The 16641-nt window shown below is 40.0% G+C and overlaps 1 protein-coding gene across 6 annotated transcripts in view; it reads left to right on the forward strand.

Annotated features, from left to right (window-relative positions):
- Positions 1–16641, forward strand: part of CDK14 (cyclin dependent kinase 14) — a 689971-nt gene that overhangs the window by 515507 nt on the left and 157823 nt on the right. The gene's annotated exons all lie outside the window — the stretch shown is intronic.

Consider the following 16641-nt stretch of genomic DNA (forward strand, 5'->3'; position numbering starts at 1 on the left):
ATGTAATAGTATACAAAATAAATGGATACATATGCAATAGTATATTAAAATTTTAATTGTATATACCTAAATGCTATATATATAGTTATAAAAACTATAGCACAATACTGCAAATGTAGTACTTTTTTATAGAACTATTTTGACCTAAAATTTTAAATAGGCTTCCTAACATTCAACTTACCAGAGGTTTAGTTTTTAACTCACAAATTCCTGCATACCTCATTCAAAGCTGTAAAAATAGCAGCATCTTTTTTCTAACAGTTAAATGTATGGATTTTTTTTTTCAGTGTACATATTCTGACCTACATCCTCCCAATATAGGGCCAGTCCTTAGAGAGCAGTGCTTACTGTGGGCATAGCACCCAGAGGCTACATCCTGCTCTCCCTCCCCCAACCACTGCAGACACAAAAGCACAGAGGAGGTGGCACCTCCTTTCAGTACTCTCTACCCCTTCCAAGGGCCCCATATTCTGCCTCTCAAATGCTCCATCCTAAGTGCAAGTAGGTGCCTCTGTGAAAGAGGAGGTAAGATTGTGAAAAAGAGAAATAAAATGCAAGCCTGTCACCTGGTAGAGGCACCCTGCAGCTGTCCTGACCCCAGCTTGCTGTTGATCCCCTCTGACCAGTGCTAAAATTGCAGAGAAAACTTTTATTTTTTGATCACCCTTCACTCCTTCCACTAGAGTTCTTGTCACTTCTCTTAAGTCACAGTTCCCTTTCAGTTCTTAGCCTCAAAGTCTCCATCCCAGTATCTCCCTGGGCTTAGAGGCCTCAGGCCAGCCTGTTCTTCCCTTGGCTGGAGTTGCTGCCTCTGGCTAAGGCTTGGTGAGAGTTGAAAAGAGAACAGGAGCCTTGTCCTGCTCCCCGGTCTGCCGCTATAGAAGTGCTATGATTTCCCTGGTGGATGCATTTCATCAGAAATGCTGTTGGTACCGGATGGTTTGGCTCTGTAGTTCTTTTTGGTTTATTATGAATTAAGCAGCCTTTTGTGCATCAGCCAGTGGACTAACCACCATGTAGAGAATTGTTTCTTCAGGGAAATATATTGTGAGTTTCAAATAGCTCTCAGTCTGTTGGAACACAACTCCGTTTTAAGTGCCAATATTTTATTTTTGCGCTGTGGAATTTTTAGTGGTAAAGGGACAATAAGATGGCTGCTGCTAGGCTTTACTTGCCATTTTTGCATTATGTAATTTTCCTTCCTGTATTATGACCAGAAACCCATAAACAACACAAATGCTTGTCAGTAGGCAAGTAGATGAATAATATTCCATTTAGATAATAGTCACACAGGAGTTTGGATGAATTTTAACAATGTAATGTTAACTGAAAAAAAATCCCAAAATACTAGATACAGCATTATATCCTGTATGTAAAATTTAAAATAATTAAAATTATTTTATCATCTTTATAAGGACAACAACATTGTATAAAAAAATAAATATAGAGAATAATGAATGTGATTCAGGATGAAGCTTACTGCATTTGGGGGAGATCAGGAGATTGCATGGGGCCTGAGCCAGACAATTAGAGGTGGATTGTTGTTAAATGACATAGTGAGTTCATGGGTGCTTATTAAGTTAATTAAAACAAAATTCCCTGCATCAGGTTCAAAGCAAGAAAAGAGTAACAAATATGTTCTTTTCTCCTTAGTTTAAGAGTAAACACTATTGCATTTTCCAGACTGAAATAAGGATAAATTACAAACTTGGTTTTCATAGGAAATATTCATATGGGAATGTCACTCCTTGACTTTGAAACCAAATTAAGTACATCCAGTAGGTCAGCTGAAGTATAGCAGCACCTGCTGGGAGGAAAGGAGTCTTTTAGCTAGTGAGGTCATCCGGTTGAGCACTCACCTCCGGTCTGTCAGTCTCTGCTAGTCTTGCATACATAAGCCGCTCTTTGTGAGTCAACTGAGATGAATTAACAGGCCTGTTAGTAGTGTTTACCAGACACCAGTGAGAAGAGCACCACTTAAAGGGTCATAAATCCAGGTTGCATCCCGGTCCTTTTCTTCTCTTCCAGGGCACCGAGGCAGGGTTCCCCTCTTTGCTTTTATTATTATGTCCTATTTCATTGGGTTGATGCTCACTCATGAAATAATAGGTGAAAAATCGCAAATAGTAAACCAGCTTATGAGAAGTTATTCCTGCAAGTTATTATTCTTGCAAGAAGTTATTATTCCTGCAAGAAAAATCTGTTTACCCAGATTTTTCTGTTTACTTCATATACTTATGTGTGTAAACTAACCCTGTTGAGTATCATTTACAAATAATATCTTGTAAAAGTAATTTTACTATGTAGCAGGTTAATAATGGATACCCAAAGACATTAAGTCCTTATACCTGGAACCTATAATATGACCTTATTTGGAAAGTGGGTTTTTGCAGGTGGGATTAAGGATCATGAAATAGGGTAATTATCATTGAGTATCCAGGCAAGATATAAGTTCAATCATTGATGTTTTTATAAAAGAGAGGCAGAAGGAGATTTAACAAAGAAGAGAAGGCAGTGTGAAGAGGAAGGCAGAAATTGAAGTGATACGTCCACAAGCCAAGGAATGCCAGCAACCACCAGAAACTGCTTCTCCCCTGAACCCTCCAGAGGGGACAAGGCCCTACTAACATCTTAGTTTCAGCTCATTGAAAACAATTTTGAACTTCAGGCTCCAGAACTATGAGAAAATACATTTCTCATTTTAAGCCACCAAGTTTGTGTTGTTACAGCAGTCACAGGAAATTAATGCATTCATATTAACACATTTTTGAAGACAATATAATTTTCTAAAACACATTTGAGGATGTCAAGCCTTCAAAGTGTTCTGAATCGATTTAATAGTTTTGTCATATTTAATTTTGATGTAACTGGAATGAATATTTAAATTAACTATTTGAAACACTATACTTTTCAGGGTAAAAGTTGACAAACAGCACACAAAGATCAGTAAATAAACTACTTTCATTACAGAAAAAGAAGAGAGTGATCTATTTAGCATGTCTATGTGTCATTTTGACATAGATATGAGAATTTTCACTGGTCTCAAGTTTGCAGCTGAAGTAAAAGCATCAGCAGATGAATTGAACATTTTTATTGTTACTTATGTCCTGCCAGCTTCCAGAAATGATTCAAAACCTGTTGCCTTAAGAGCTACCTAGTCTATATGGCTGGTAAAGGTAGAAGAGCTGGTGCCGAGGGGTGTGCTCTGACTTGCAGAGTGCTGAGCCAGTTCTCCATGGAGTCATCATCATCTGTGGTAGCTCCTGACAACACAGAACTTGAAATTGCCTTCAACCCTTCCTTTCCAGGTGCTATTTTAATGGATAGTCTTAAATAGACATTCCAGATGAAGGTGGACCTGTGGCCTTAACTTCCTTTGCACTACTCATGCTTTTTAGGTCAAAAAGTCATATTAGAATCCATATTTTAAAGCAGTACTTCTCGAACTCTAGTGTCCTTCTAAACCACCTGGGATTATTCATGAGCTGTAGATTTGGATTCATCAAGGAGTGGGGCCTGAGCTTCTACAGGTGGTGCTGATGCTGCTAGTTCATGGACCACACTTTGAGCAGCAGGGCTGTAACATCTGGTGCTCCTGCCTGCAGGTTCCTCCCCATTTTTTCCTATTTTGGGGCACAGTTTCAGGCAGTCAGGCTGGTTCTGCTGCATTTGCTTGGCAACATCACCTCCCTCCAGCCTCGGCAGCTCTCGGGCCACTGCACGTGCACATACATTTCCATTGCTGTGGCTCCCATGGTGCACAGACTGAGTCTGAAGCTGCGTCACAGTAACATCAGTCTGAAAAAAGAGAAAACTCATTGAGATGACAGTGAAATCCATGAGGGTATCAAGGTTTAATGAGACAAGGAATAAAAACAGTAGGTATACCGGGAGAGGAAAAATAATGAAAATTTAGTTGAGGAAAAACATTTGAAATGTGCTACTTTCACTGCAGAATTTTCCAGGCACTAAGAGCATTTTCTGAAATAATTTTAAGTTTATTTATTTGTTATCCTCCAATTTCTTTAGGAGCCACTTGCTTGTTTTGTTTATTCATCCACAAATCTTTTGTGACCTGGATACAGGCTGAAAACAAAAACAAACAAACAAACAAAAAATTTCTAAACCATATAACTAAATGCTACAGCCTCCAAGAGATTGCCTGGTTAAATCGGCCCAGTCAGTGGTCCCAACTGGGCTGATGTTAGAATCACTGGGGAGGTTTAGAAAATTCTACATGTCTTGCTGCACCTTGGACCAGTTAAATAAGAATTTGGGGGATAGGTCCCAGTCAATCATACTTTTTTCTTTTTTTTTTATTACTCAGTATTTTAAAATATTCCTTAGATGATTCCTGTATGCAGCCAAGCACCACTAAGCGAGATAGTAACCTCCTAGCAGGTGAATTGAACTCATTTTAAACAACACTCTTAAGAGCTGGTTGTTGTTGTTGTTGTTGTTGTTATTATTATTATTATTATTATTTGTGTTGCTTCCTATATAAATCTTTGTTATGTTGGAAACGCTACATAATATTTTGGAAACATTGTCTCTTTCACTCCATCACTTGCAGCTGAGCAGCTGATTAAAACTTTGAAGCTGCTTTCTGAAGCCCTGGCAGCTTTTTATTTTCTCAGTCCAGTGGCTCCCCCTGCTGCCTTTCCCCGATAGAGCTCACTGCTCTACAGAACCTCACTACAGATTCTGCTTCTTCGCAAAACACAACCCAGAATAGTAGGATTTTAAAGAAGATTTTCTAATCCCACATCCAACCTGTATGTCACTGCCAAAAAATGAACACTCAGAATACTCTAATCTCTTACATAGTGGTAGTTTAGGTAAGGCCTAGGGAATGATGGAACAAAGGAACTATAATCTCTTACATAGTGGTAGTTTAGGTAAGGCCTAGGGAATGATGGAAGAAAGGAACTAAGTGTATGTAAATGGATACACTCACACCTCTATACACACACATACACACAAACACACACACACACACACACACACACACACACACACACACACAGGTAGCTTATCCTGCTACTAGAAAAAATATTCTGTTAGCCATGTGATTGTGCTGGTTCCCTGCAAAATAATTAGCTGCTTGGATAGATTTCTTTCTTATCCCCTGGATAGAAAGTAGGAAAGGAAAATTTCCTAACTAACTTCTCTGCCCTCCTTCATCTAATTATACCCTTCCTTATCAGCCCACTTCTCCCTGTCTACCCTCTAAGCTGTAGTTGCAGCCACATAAAAACAAAGGTAAATATATGGGCATCTATGTGACCTCATCTTGTCACCCAAACTCTGCTGTATATTACCTCAGAATTAAACTCATGTACTGTGTCTATGGAGGCAGAATTTGATCCTTATTATGTCTGAATGCAAAGTGTGGTTCAGTCCAATCCTTAACTCTGCTTAAACCTCGTAAAAGTGCTGATCCCATTTGACACAGCTTTTATCATTAGAATGTCCTTCTTTGCTGTATATTAGTATATTTAACCCATTGGTCCTTGTTGTTATGTGGCTCTGCATAAGTCAGTCTCCCATTCACAGTGTAGCACTTAATCTATTCAAAGTGATATCCCAAACCATTTTTTTCTCAATAACATCTCCAGTCAGCCCAATGGGACATGGAGCACACCCCTCCCCAACCCTCAACCTTTCTGACTGCACTCCACAGAAGACTGCCTATTTTTTTTTTCCCTTGTCACATGTAGCACCTGGTACTAGCACAGCAGTCCAGGTGTGTTATGGTATGATTAAATGATTACAATAAAGTAAGTACATTTGCCACCCTTGAGAGAGCAGGACCAAGCCTTCTTCCTCCTCCTCAGCCTACTCAGCATGAAGATAAGGATGAAGACCTCTATGATGATTCACTCCCACTTAAAGGATGATCACTCTTATCCTTCCTCTTAATTTTCCTAATATCTTTTTCTCTAGCTTGCTTTATTGTAAGAAAAGAGTATATAATAAATATAACATATAAAATATGTGTTAATTGACTGTGTATGTTGGTAAGACATCTGTTCAACAGTAGGCTATTAGTTAAGTTTTGGGGGAGTCAGGAGTTATATGGAAATTTTTTACTGTACATGGGGTTGGTACCCCAAACCCTGCATAGTTCAAGGGTCAACTGTAATCACAGAAGTGACCTCTCATCACCTTTGCCATATTCTGTTGGTTAGAAACAAGTTGCTGTTCCCATCCACACTCAAGAAGGTTATGAACACCAGCAGGTTGGAATCACAGGGGCAAGCCCAGAGTCAACCCACCTAACCTCTTTTGAATTTTAGTGGGTGGTCTTATAGAAGTTTTTATTTAGATAAAAAACCGTGAGTCTTTTTTTATGCTGCTTGCTGCATACCAGGTGTTCCCATCTTGAACAAACAATTAATAGAGTCTAAGTATTCGACTTTATGTTTATAGCTATCACATTTCCCTAGTGTTAGGTTAAGCCAGTTGTTCATGCCTGATTAAATACTTTTGAATCCTGGTTCAGCCATCAGAATACTATACATCCTTTCTATTTCACATCATCTGAAAAATGTAAGACATCCCTTCTGTCTTCCTTCAAGTCACTGATAAAAATGCTGAAGAGGATGGTGCCTAACATTATATAGAATATACATGGACACCTACATACACATGTCTTGTAGACATACATGCATGTATGTATGTGTGTTGAATGTGAGGGAGAGAGAGAGTGAAAAAAAGCCTTGTTTTAATGCCCAAAACCTCATTCTAGGGTCTGGTCAGGTGGCTATGAATTGTTTAACAACATCTGAGCCACATTTCTCAGCCTGCTCCTCCTGGAAGCAAGATAGTACAGCTCTTCAGAGCATGGTCTCTCTAATCACACCATCCTAATTTAGAATTCCAGCTCCCCCATTTTCTAGCTGTACAACCTTGAACAACCAGTTTGTTGTATAGCCAATAAACTGGCTATAAACCTGATATTGCACACATGATGTCAATAAAGGATAGCTTATTTTCTTGATGCCTGGCTAAAATCAACATGTGCTGGAGGAGCAAAGGTTACTGCCCAGCCACTGTTCTCTGAATTTAGGACATCGACATGTTTTGTTTGACCCATCTCATTTAGTTTTTGTTTTACTTTTCAACTAAGTAATTTTCCATAGAAAGTTGAATTAGGTTATAGGATTAGCTACTTTCATAGGAATTCCAGGTAGTGAAAGGAAAGCTATAGCAATACTGGGGGCCTGCATTATGCACAGCAGCCTCAGACGGAAGCTGAGCAATTGCTGTTCTCTGTGGACAGGGCCTTGTCACATTCAGTCCTGCCTTCTTTCCCTGAAGCACTCTCCCTCAGTCACCTGCCTGACTGGCTTCGAGAAGGATTTTAATTTGCATTACCGTTCTTCTCCAGGAAGGTAGAGTAAGGTAGGAGAAAAAGCACAAATCTTGAAGCTGAAGACAATTCTCTTCTACTTTTTAAAAAGGTTACTTTAACATGACTTTTACTGAATGAAGTCGTGATAATTTGTCGTTTACAAGGATCCTTCAGGTTTATATAGTTAATTAAACAAATATTTAATGAGTACCTACTTTATGTACTTTGATAAACAAAAGGAATATAAACAGAAAGAAAAAAAAAAAATGATCTCTTTACTTATTACACTTAGAGTCCAATGAGAGAAATAGACATTTATCAAATATTCACAGAAATAAATGTAAAGTTTTAACTGTGACCATTTTTACCAAGAGGTCTGTGTTGCTATAATGATATATTATAGGGATTCTGCTTCTATATGCAGGGGCTTGTCCTGAGAAAGTAATGTTTCAGCTGGGAGATGAAAAATGAATTAGGAACTAATCAGGTGGTGTGGGCATAGATGTGAGGCTTTGGAAATGTGTGTATAAAGGCCCTGTGCGGGGATGGGGGAGCAGCATGGCAAATTTAAGGCATCAGAAGATCAGTGTGAGCAAAGCATGAGAGGAAAAGGAGGGGTGGTAGTTCTAGATAAGGGGAGAGAGGGGAAGGCCCAAGCCAGGTAGCAACTTGAGGGTCATGTATGCAATATCAGGTTTATCCAGGAACACTGGAAAGCCACTGTACCATTGAGAGATCTTACTCAGGGAGCAGAACTTGATCACATTTGGCTTTGAAGATTACTCAGGAATATGCATTCATTAATTGGAAGAGTACAAGAATGGAGGCAAGTAGACTGGTTGGGAGGGCACCAACTAGTGCCTCAGGACATGATGGTAGCCTGCCATAGCATAGGCATGGCAAGAGAGGGAGAAAATAGGAGATAAAAATGAGTAGTTGGTAATGGAAATACATTAATTTGGTGAGATGGTGGAGGCATGTAAAAAAATAACAAACCTGAATGTTTGAGGAAGTCCCATCCAGTCTTTGGATCTCTGGTCTGTCTCCCTGACCAGTTCTGAGGCAGTCATGAGACACCCTCAGCCACCTGCCTTTTACTGTTAATCCTGGTGGTGAATCCAACAGATCCTGCAAACCAGGCCAGAAGAGGAGAAGCCAGCGAGTGCCCTTTTGAGTGTCTACTTGGTGATCCCCAATATTCCACCCTCATTTCCTCGTACTGTAGGACAATGGGTCTCCCAAATTGTCTCCCTTACTCCTCTTCTTAAGTTTTCACTATAATGTTGTAGCATACTTCTAATGACTTAATATTTTTCTTCAATCAACTCATTTCAAATAATTTTAGATATTTGTTATATCGCTACAAAAAGTAGAAAGTCTTTATGAATTGCCATAAGTAGGGGGTAAATGTGAAAATAAACTCTGAAAAACAGTCAATAATATTAGGAAATCAACCTTCTTGCCTCGCCACGATTCTGAACCTGTGGCTGCTTTCTCTTTGGAGGGATGTTAGCAAGTGTTTGAAAGGTTTTAAAAATAAGCACCAAGATGAGATTTTCTCCTTGATATTCTCAAGTAAATTGAAAGAGAGTCAGAGCATGTGAGTAAATATGACTTAATGCTCTGTTTATGTCCTAAAATAATTTCCAGTGTGGTAGTACGTATCACACACCTTGGGAAAAGCTACTTCAGGCCAGTAGTTCCATCACTGGACTTAGAATCACCTGTGGAGCTTTTACAATGAGCTGACTTAATTCACCTGGGCTGGGACCTATCCAGAGATACTTTTATAACAATAATTTTCAATGGAAGCAGTACTGGGGAGCATTTCAGTAATTGAGATTCTTCTTGGTTTTCATACTGATTAAGATGCTATTGCCTTTTCATGGATGGTGGCCACAATGCTAGACTCAGCACTGTTGGTCAGTCTTGCCCAATGAAGAACTAAATGGTCCACCAGACACTATTAGTGGAAAACTTTATTATAATTATCCAAACCTAGAATTACTTAGTATCCCTGTTTTATCTAGAAATACAGTAACATGTACATAAAACAGTAAACACAATATATAAATATAGTTTTACTTATAAGCCCAAGACATTTTTCTCAGTTTTAATGCACAGTAAATATTAATATACACTGAATTATCAAGTACCCAACTAATAAGCAGTTTCAGAAAATCTTGTCACACAGCAATTCTATTCAAGATTTGAGTCTCTAATGCAACACAGTTGAATGTGTCATCATTGATAGCTGTGGCCTTCAAGGTAGTTGGCACATACATGCAAGCATCCAATTACTTCATTTTGCCTATTAGTGCCATCCTGTTAGAGTTTTTTCCATTGAGAGCATATTTTTTCATGAAATACTTTTATGTCTTCATGCAATGGTTATAGTATTATACTGATTGTTTAGTTATACCTAGGTTCCTTTTATGATCTTTGAGTCCCTTTTTGGATAGTAGAAAGAATGTTTAAAAATGTGTTATTGAAAGGGGGCATCTGACATGTGGGGGTTGAGCACCACGGCTTTAGAAGCTTCCAAGTGGTTCTCATATGCACCAGATATGAACCCTTGCCTTGGCCTTTCTCTGTGGCCTCTTCACTGACCTCTCAGTTTTTTGTCCCCCTTCTCCACCTCCAACCCCAGGAGTTGTATGAGGTGCAGATCTGGTCTTGTCATTCCTGCTTTGTCTATGTCACTAAAATCTAAAAAGCCCTCGCTTATTATTTAATCTGATCAACTTGGCAGCAGCCTCCTCCTCTTGACCTCCACTCCTTTCCTTCCTCCGAGCTGCACCTTGGAGGGGCTGGATCAGGATCTTGCAAGTGGAATTGCAGATAGAGAAAAACACTTAGAACACTTCAGTGTGTGTATCAGTATGAAGGATAAAATGTGAGCTATAAAAAATGAGCTACAATTCACAGAGTTCCCAAAAGGGTGGATATGGTTTGGCTGTGTCCACACCCAATTCTTGAACCTGGTGGGAGGTGACTGAATTATGGGGGTGGGTCTTTCCTGAGCTGTTCTCATAATAATGAATGAGTCTCATGAGATCTGATGGTTTTAAAAATGGGAGTTTCCCTCCATAAGCTCTCTTTGCCTGCCACCATGCATGTAAGACATGACTTAGTACTCCTTGCCTTCCGTTATGATTGTGAGGCCTCCCCAGCCATTAAACGTCTTTTTCTTCCTAATCTTGGGTATGTATTTATCAGCAATGTAAAAACAGACTAGTACAGGGGTGTTCCTAGAAGACAACACCAGATCGCTTAGAGTTGGCACACACACATGCATACCTCCGTGCCTTTGCACACGCTCTCTCTTCTGTCTGGAGTGTCCTTCTCCTACTCATCTGCTTGACAAGCCCCAGTCACTTTTGAAGTCTCAGTTTTCAGGCTTCATTTATTCAAGCTGTCCCTTCGCCTCTCTTCCTGGGCTCCCAGTACACTCATCCCACCCCTCATTAGAGCAGCCTTGTGTGCTGACTTTCTGTTTCACATGCTTGTCTCTTTCTCTCTCTCTCCAGACTGAGAAACTCCAAGGCAGACACTTTTTAAAAAAATCTTTTGCCTTCTACACATAGGAAAAGGGTGTGGTCATGTTGGCATCACTGAGTATATTTCTATTTATTACATGGATAGGAAAACATAATGATTGAACAACACGTGTATAGTATAAAATGAAAAAGGTACATAAGTGTAGCTACTGAAAAGCGTGGGCCCCTTCCACCTCTGATTTTCAGCTACCCATTCTCCTTTCCAGAGACCAGTGCTGTTGCTAGTTTGTTTATTTGGTTTTTTTAGGGATACCCTTTGCCTACTCTGGAAGTTATCTACATAGAGAAAATAAATATTTGATTCAAGTATGCAGTTGGCATTTTTGAAGATTTCCATGCAGAAATTTGCTCTCTTTGGTCATTTCCGTCTGTTCTCGACCACTTTATAATAGCCCCTTACTTTCATCCTTTCCCATCCTTTTGATATTCTCCATCCTTTCGACTTCTGCTTTTTCTTTTTTTTTTATTATTTCTTTTTTTTTCTTTTCTTTTTTCTTTTTTTGATCTGACTTCTGCTTTTTCCATCACTATATCCTCCTCTTAAAAAATTTCCTTCTTGGCTGGGTGCAGTGGCTCATGCCTGTAGTCCCAGCACTTTGGGAGGCTAAGGCAGGTGGACCACTTTAGCCTAGGAGTACAAGCCTGGGCAATACAGTGGGACCCCATCTTCACAAAAAATAAAAAATATAGTGGGGCGGGGTAGAGTGTTCCGGTCATCCCAGCTGCTCAAGAGGCTGAGATGGGAGGATGGCTTGAGCCAGGGAGGTTGAGGCTGCATTGAGCCATGATCACACCACTGCTCACTAGCCTGGTCAACAGAATGAAATTCTATCTCGAAAAACAAAACAGTTCCTTCTCACCATCACCCACAAGGCCACTGGATCCTGAAATCTTTCTCCTCGCCTTCCATCTGCCCTGTCTGCAGCACATTCATTGTGCTATCAGGGGCAATGTAAACTCCAGGTGGCCCCTCTGCATTTCCACCTGATCGTCATTCTTCTAGGTGGAGAGTGCACAGTCAGGATCAGAAATAGGAAGTTCTGCCTTCTCTCCCTGGCTCTTCTGGGAACTTCATACCATCTGTTCCAAAGCAGGGTGTATAATATTGCAGCTGACTTCTGCTGAGCCACTTCACAGGTTTCTTTTAGGACTTTTCCCTAAGGAGCCAAAAAAAAATCTTCCAGATCTGAAGAAAGTAGTACAGCTGTGGAGCAATCATTATTTTAGAGATGTTATATGTGTGGACTTTCAGAGTTGGAGTTTGAAAATCATCAGTTATTAGGTTGTTCTCCAGTCCCTTAGAATCCACAGCTGAGTCTGGTTAAAATCCTCATCACCACTGTAGTAGTGCCCCAAAAAGTTAAAGCCCTGAAGTGAGAAATCTCTTGCTTTCCCTATCACTTTCATTAGGACACGCTTGTGTCAGCTGGTTTTATTTGTGTCCCACAGGCCAAAATTCCTCTGTACTGTAGTCTCTGTTAGAGACCTCTCAGTCCGCTTGTCTCAGGAAGAACTGTTAGCAAGCAGGTCTTGTTCTACTTAAATTACAGGTGTTCAGGAAGAGTCCACAGACTCCTCTTTAGCAGCCCTGAGGCCTGTGCAAAAGCAAATACTAGAAAATGAGAGAATTGGTGGAACTAATGATAGTTTAGAAAGGTAAGTAAATATTTCTGACAAACATTAATCCTTGAACTCTGAGCTCTAGAAGTTGAGAATTTGCTTTTCTCCTGTTATTTGGAGAAGATATTTTCATAGAGTGGCTCTCTTTTTTTTCAGTATCTTCTCTGCTCAAGAGAGGCTGACATAATGGGCAGAACGTGGGCCGCACCTGCCAGGGCAGAGGCACGCCTGGAGTGAGTGTGGGGCCATTACCTCTTAGTTCCTTAGGGTCAGGGCCGTAGACCTCCACTGATAAGGAGAGCTTGTCCCTTGTTTTGCTCTTTTTTAACAGATATTAAATAGTCTAAGAAATCACAGAGAAGACTTCTGGCAACTGTGTATTTCTGAACAGAGGGAGGTGAGACCACTTTGTGGCTTGCATTTTGGCATTTGCTTTCTGTTACCATATGTGTGCTGAAGAGTTCCAAATGTTTTTCTCCCTCTGAAATTCCTCTCCCAAGATCCAGACTTGTATTTCCAGCTGCCCAGTCTTTACCTGCAGGCATTTCTAACATTTAATAGATCCAGAATGAAACTCATTTCAAACCCCGAACTTGCTTTTTCTCTGGCATTCTTGATTTCAGCTAATAACTTCTTCCCTGTATAATTGGATTTTAAACAGCAGCATATACATTTTACATTCATGATTTATTGTGCACACACACAAAGATGTAACTTGAACTAGTTTCATAAAACAATAGGTATCTTTACATTTATGTTGCCCTCTGATATCTTCTCTTGAATTTCATCTTTTGAAAAGTGCTGATGTCAACTCCCTTGATGAATTTTACGTACAAACCCCCAACCAGTGATGTGACCTGAAATTTGAGTAAACCTCAAACAGATAAAGTGCAGTCTCCTTGGATTTAGTATGTGGCCTCTGCTTCCCATCGTGTAGCCCCATCTGCAGTGTAGCCACAGTGTTATCCAGACACACCATTCATTCATTAATTCATTCATTCAGTCAGTCAGTTGACATGTACTGGGCGCATATCTGGTGCCAGGCATGTGGTACACTAAGTATCCAGAGATCAACATAATCATCTCCACTGTGAGGACCACAGTCCAGTGGGGAGACAGATGAGTAATCTAGCAATTACCAGGTAGTGATTAGGTTCTATAATAGGAACTTGCATAAAGCACTCAGACATCACAGAGAGGCAGCATATAACTTGGACCAGAGAATCCAGAGGGTCTTTCAGGAAGAAGTGAACCATGAACTGAAGCTACAAATGGAGGTAGGAGTTCAGCTGGTTAAATCAGGGCAGGGTGTTAGGGAAGAGGAATCCACTGTAAGAAGACATGGGGGTTGAGCAGCATGTTAGTTTGGAGGGTTGAAAGTGTTGTGACATAAGCCTCTCCTTATAACTGGATACTCTACTGTCACTCCCACCTTTTCTTTTCTTGGCAACCAGTGACTCAGTGTTCCCTCTCCCACTAAGCCACCCTCTCCAGGCAGCCTTTCTCCCTGCCCCCAGGGAGACTCAAGCCACCCTCCTTTGGGCTCTGACCTCACTCTCCCACACTATCAACTTTGTGACATTGAAGACCATTCATCACCGCCCCTGTTTATCTGCATCACCAGACCAGGAGCACCTCAAGGCAGAATCCAGGTCCCATCCTTACATCTTTTGTGAGGAATGCAATAAGTGTTAACCAAATAAAGAGCTAAAACAACAAAGGAATGAGGAGATGGACAAGCCATGGGCACCGGTTTAGGGTCAGTCTACTTAAATGGACATGTAGAAGACTTTTCAATGTATCATAGATGGAAAGGGGCTTCAGGTGTCACAAACCTGCTTATTTACAGAGCTGGGAACCACATTTTAAATGTTGGTAGCACATCAGATGCAATTTTCTTTTTATTTTTGTTTTATTTGCAAAAGATTATTTTTGACTTTTAGAAAATACTCTTTCTTCTAACTTAAATGTATCTTGGTAATGGAATTTGTTAGTGAATTAATACAAATGAAAATCTGGCATCAGAGACCACAAACACATACTCTCTTCAGTGCACATGTAGCCAATTATTTTCAACCATACATTAAAACCAAGCTATTTTTTCCAAAATGGCTTTTACAGAAAGCAAAATTAAATTTTAATTACTCTTTTCCTTTGCCCACTTTCTACCCACTTTGCATTTCCTGTGTAAATGGTTCAGGATTGTAAGCAGGACAGTTTGGGGTCTGGAATCTCAATAGTCAAGCCTATAACTGAAAAGAAAAAAAGTCTAATATATTTTTCTTTTTCCTGGTAACTTTTATGATATGAGTATAATATTTCATAACCGCTTTGAAACAGAATACTGGATATGGATGAGGATAATGCCTGCGAAAAGGTTTTGCTAACGCAAGCATTGTAGAAACAGAGGCAGCCAGGAAAACAATTGTACTTTATTAGGAGCAAGAGAACAGGGCTCAGATTCTGGCTGGACTTCCATTGTTTATAAAACTTTCAGAGGCTCTATTTTCGTATGTGACAGATTGGCTGTGTTCAAGTTGTGATTGTGAGCTGACATTTTCTCCCTTTTGTTGCTAAAATTTAGTACTGTTGAACTCCTTTGTCCTTCATGCAAATTTTAGTGAGAACAAAGTGGAGCATTTCCAGCTTAGCTGTATGTGCTGCCTACAAACTTGATTGTCCTCTTGAAATAATGGTTGGGATTATTGAAAAGAAAGGGAGAAATGCCTTTTGCAGAGACACTGTTACTATAATCGTTTATGTTGGAGACAATGCTTTTGTCTCTTTTCTCATCTTACAACTCTTCCAGCCCGGGCAAGAGGTTGCCTGCCTTCTTCCCCCAGTCATCCAGCCCATCAATAAAGTGATCTAGTTGGTGTAGATTTATCTATTGATGTTAGTATTCATTAGTGCTTAAAAAAGTAACCAAGTATGAGTCTTTAAGGAAGAATTTTTATTTTCTCATTTGCTGATGCTGGATTCATGTTTCAGCCAGGAACATAAATACATGTATTCACCAGAGTAGGAAGCAGTGAGTTTGGCACTTACTATATATTTGCCACTCTTTGATGTCACTGCCATGTCACCCACTAGTAAATAGATACATGAACATTCCGAGCCTTGTATTACCTTATTGTCTAGTAGTACCTGCAAATCCTCGGATAAAGTGAATATGCTTCATTTCCTCTGTTGATGAAGAGTCAAACTCAAGAGATTTATTCTGAGCCAAATATGAGTGACCAATGGCCCATGACACAGCCCTCAGGAGATCTTGAGAACATGTGCCCAAGGTTGTCAGGCTGCAGTTGGGTTATATACATTTTAATGAGACATAAGACATTAGTCAATACATGTAAGATGTATATTGGTTTAGTCCAGAAAGGCAGGACAACCGGAAGTGGCAGCTTCCAGGTCATAGGTGGATTCCAGGATTTTCTGATTGACAATTGATTCAAAGAGTTATTATCTAAAGACCTGGAATCAATAGGAATGTGTAGGGTACCAAAAGAATAGAGACCACGGCTTTATCATGCAGATGAAACCTCCAGGTAGCAGGCTTCAGAGAGAATAGATTGTAAATGTTTTTTATCAGACTTACGGAGTCTGTTCTATCAGTCTTAAGGTCTGTGTTGATGTTACGCTGGTCAGCTGTCCCTGAATTCCAAAAAGGAGGTGGGTATAATGAGGCATATCTGGCTGCCTTTCCCATCATGGCCTGAACTAGTTTTTCACGTTGACTTTGGAATGTCTTTGGCTGAGAGGAGGGATCTATTCAGATGGTTGAGGGGCTTATAATTTTATTCTTGGTTTACACCTCTCATAATCTCTAGTGGTCCTTCACCTCTGCCAGTTTCCAGCTTTATCTCTTGCCCTTTCTAACCTGTTTGTCTATCCATGTTTATCCAATATAGTCTGAATGACAGCATCTGGCACTGACTTGCTTGAACATAGAGTCCCTATGGAAAAAGTGGGCAGTCTAAATATTCCCCACATGGCTGGAGCCTCCCTATCTGACCCGAATCAGTTTTCTGTGGGTTCTTTGAATAATAATCTAATACTGACATAGTTCTGTGTGCCAGGTAGCATTCTCCACACAATTGAGGT

This window comes from Saimiri boliviensis, chromosome 10 (assembly GCF_048565385.1).
Source record: "Saimiri boliviensis isolate mSaiBol1 chromosome 10, mSaiBol1.pri, whole genome shotgun sequence".
NCBI lineage: Eukaryota > Metazoa > Chordata > Mammalia > Primates > Cebidae > Saimiri > Saimiri boliviensis.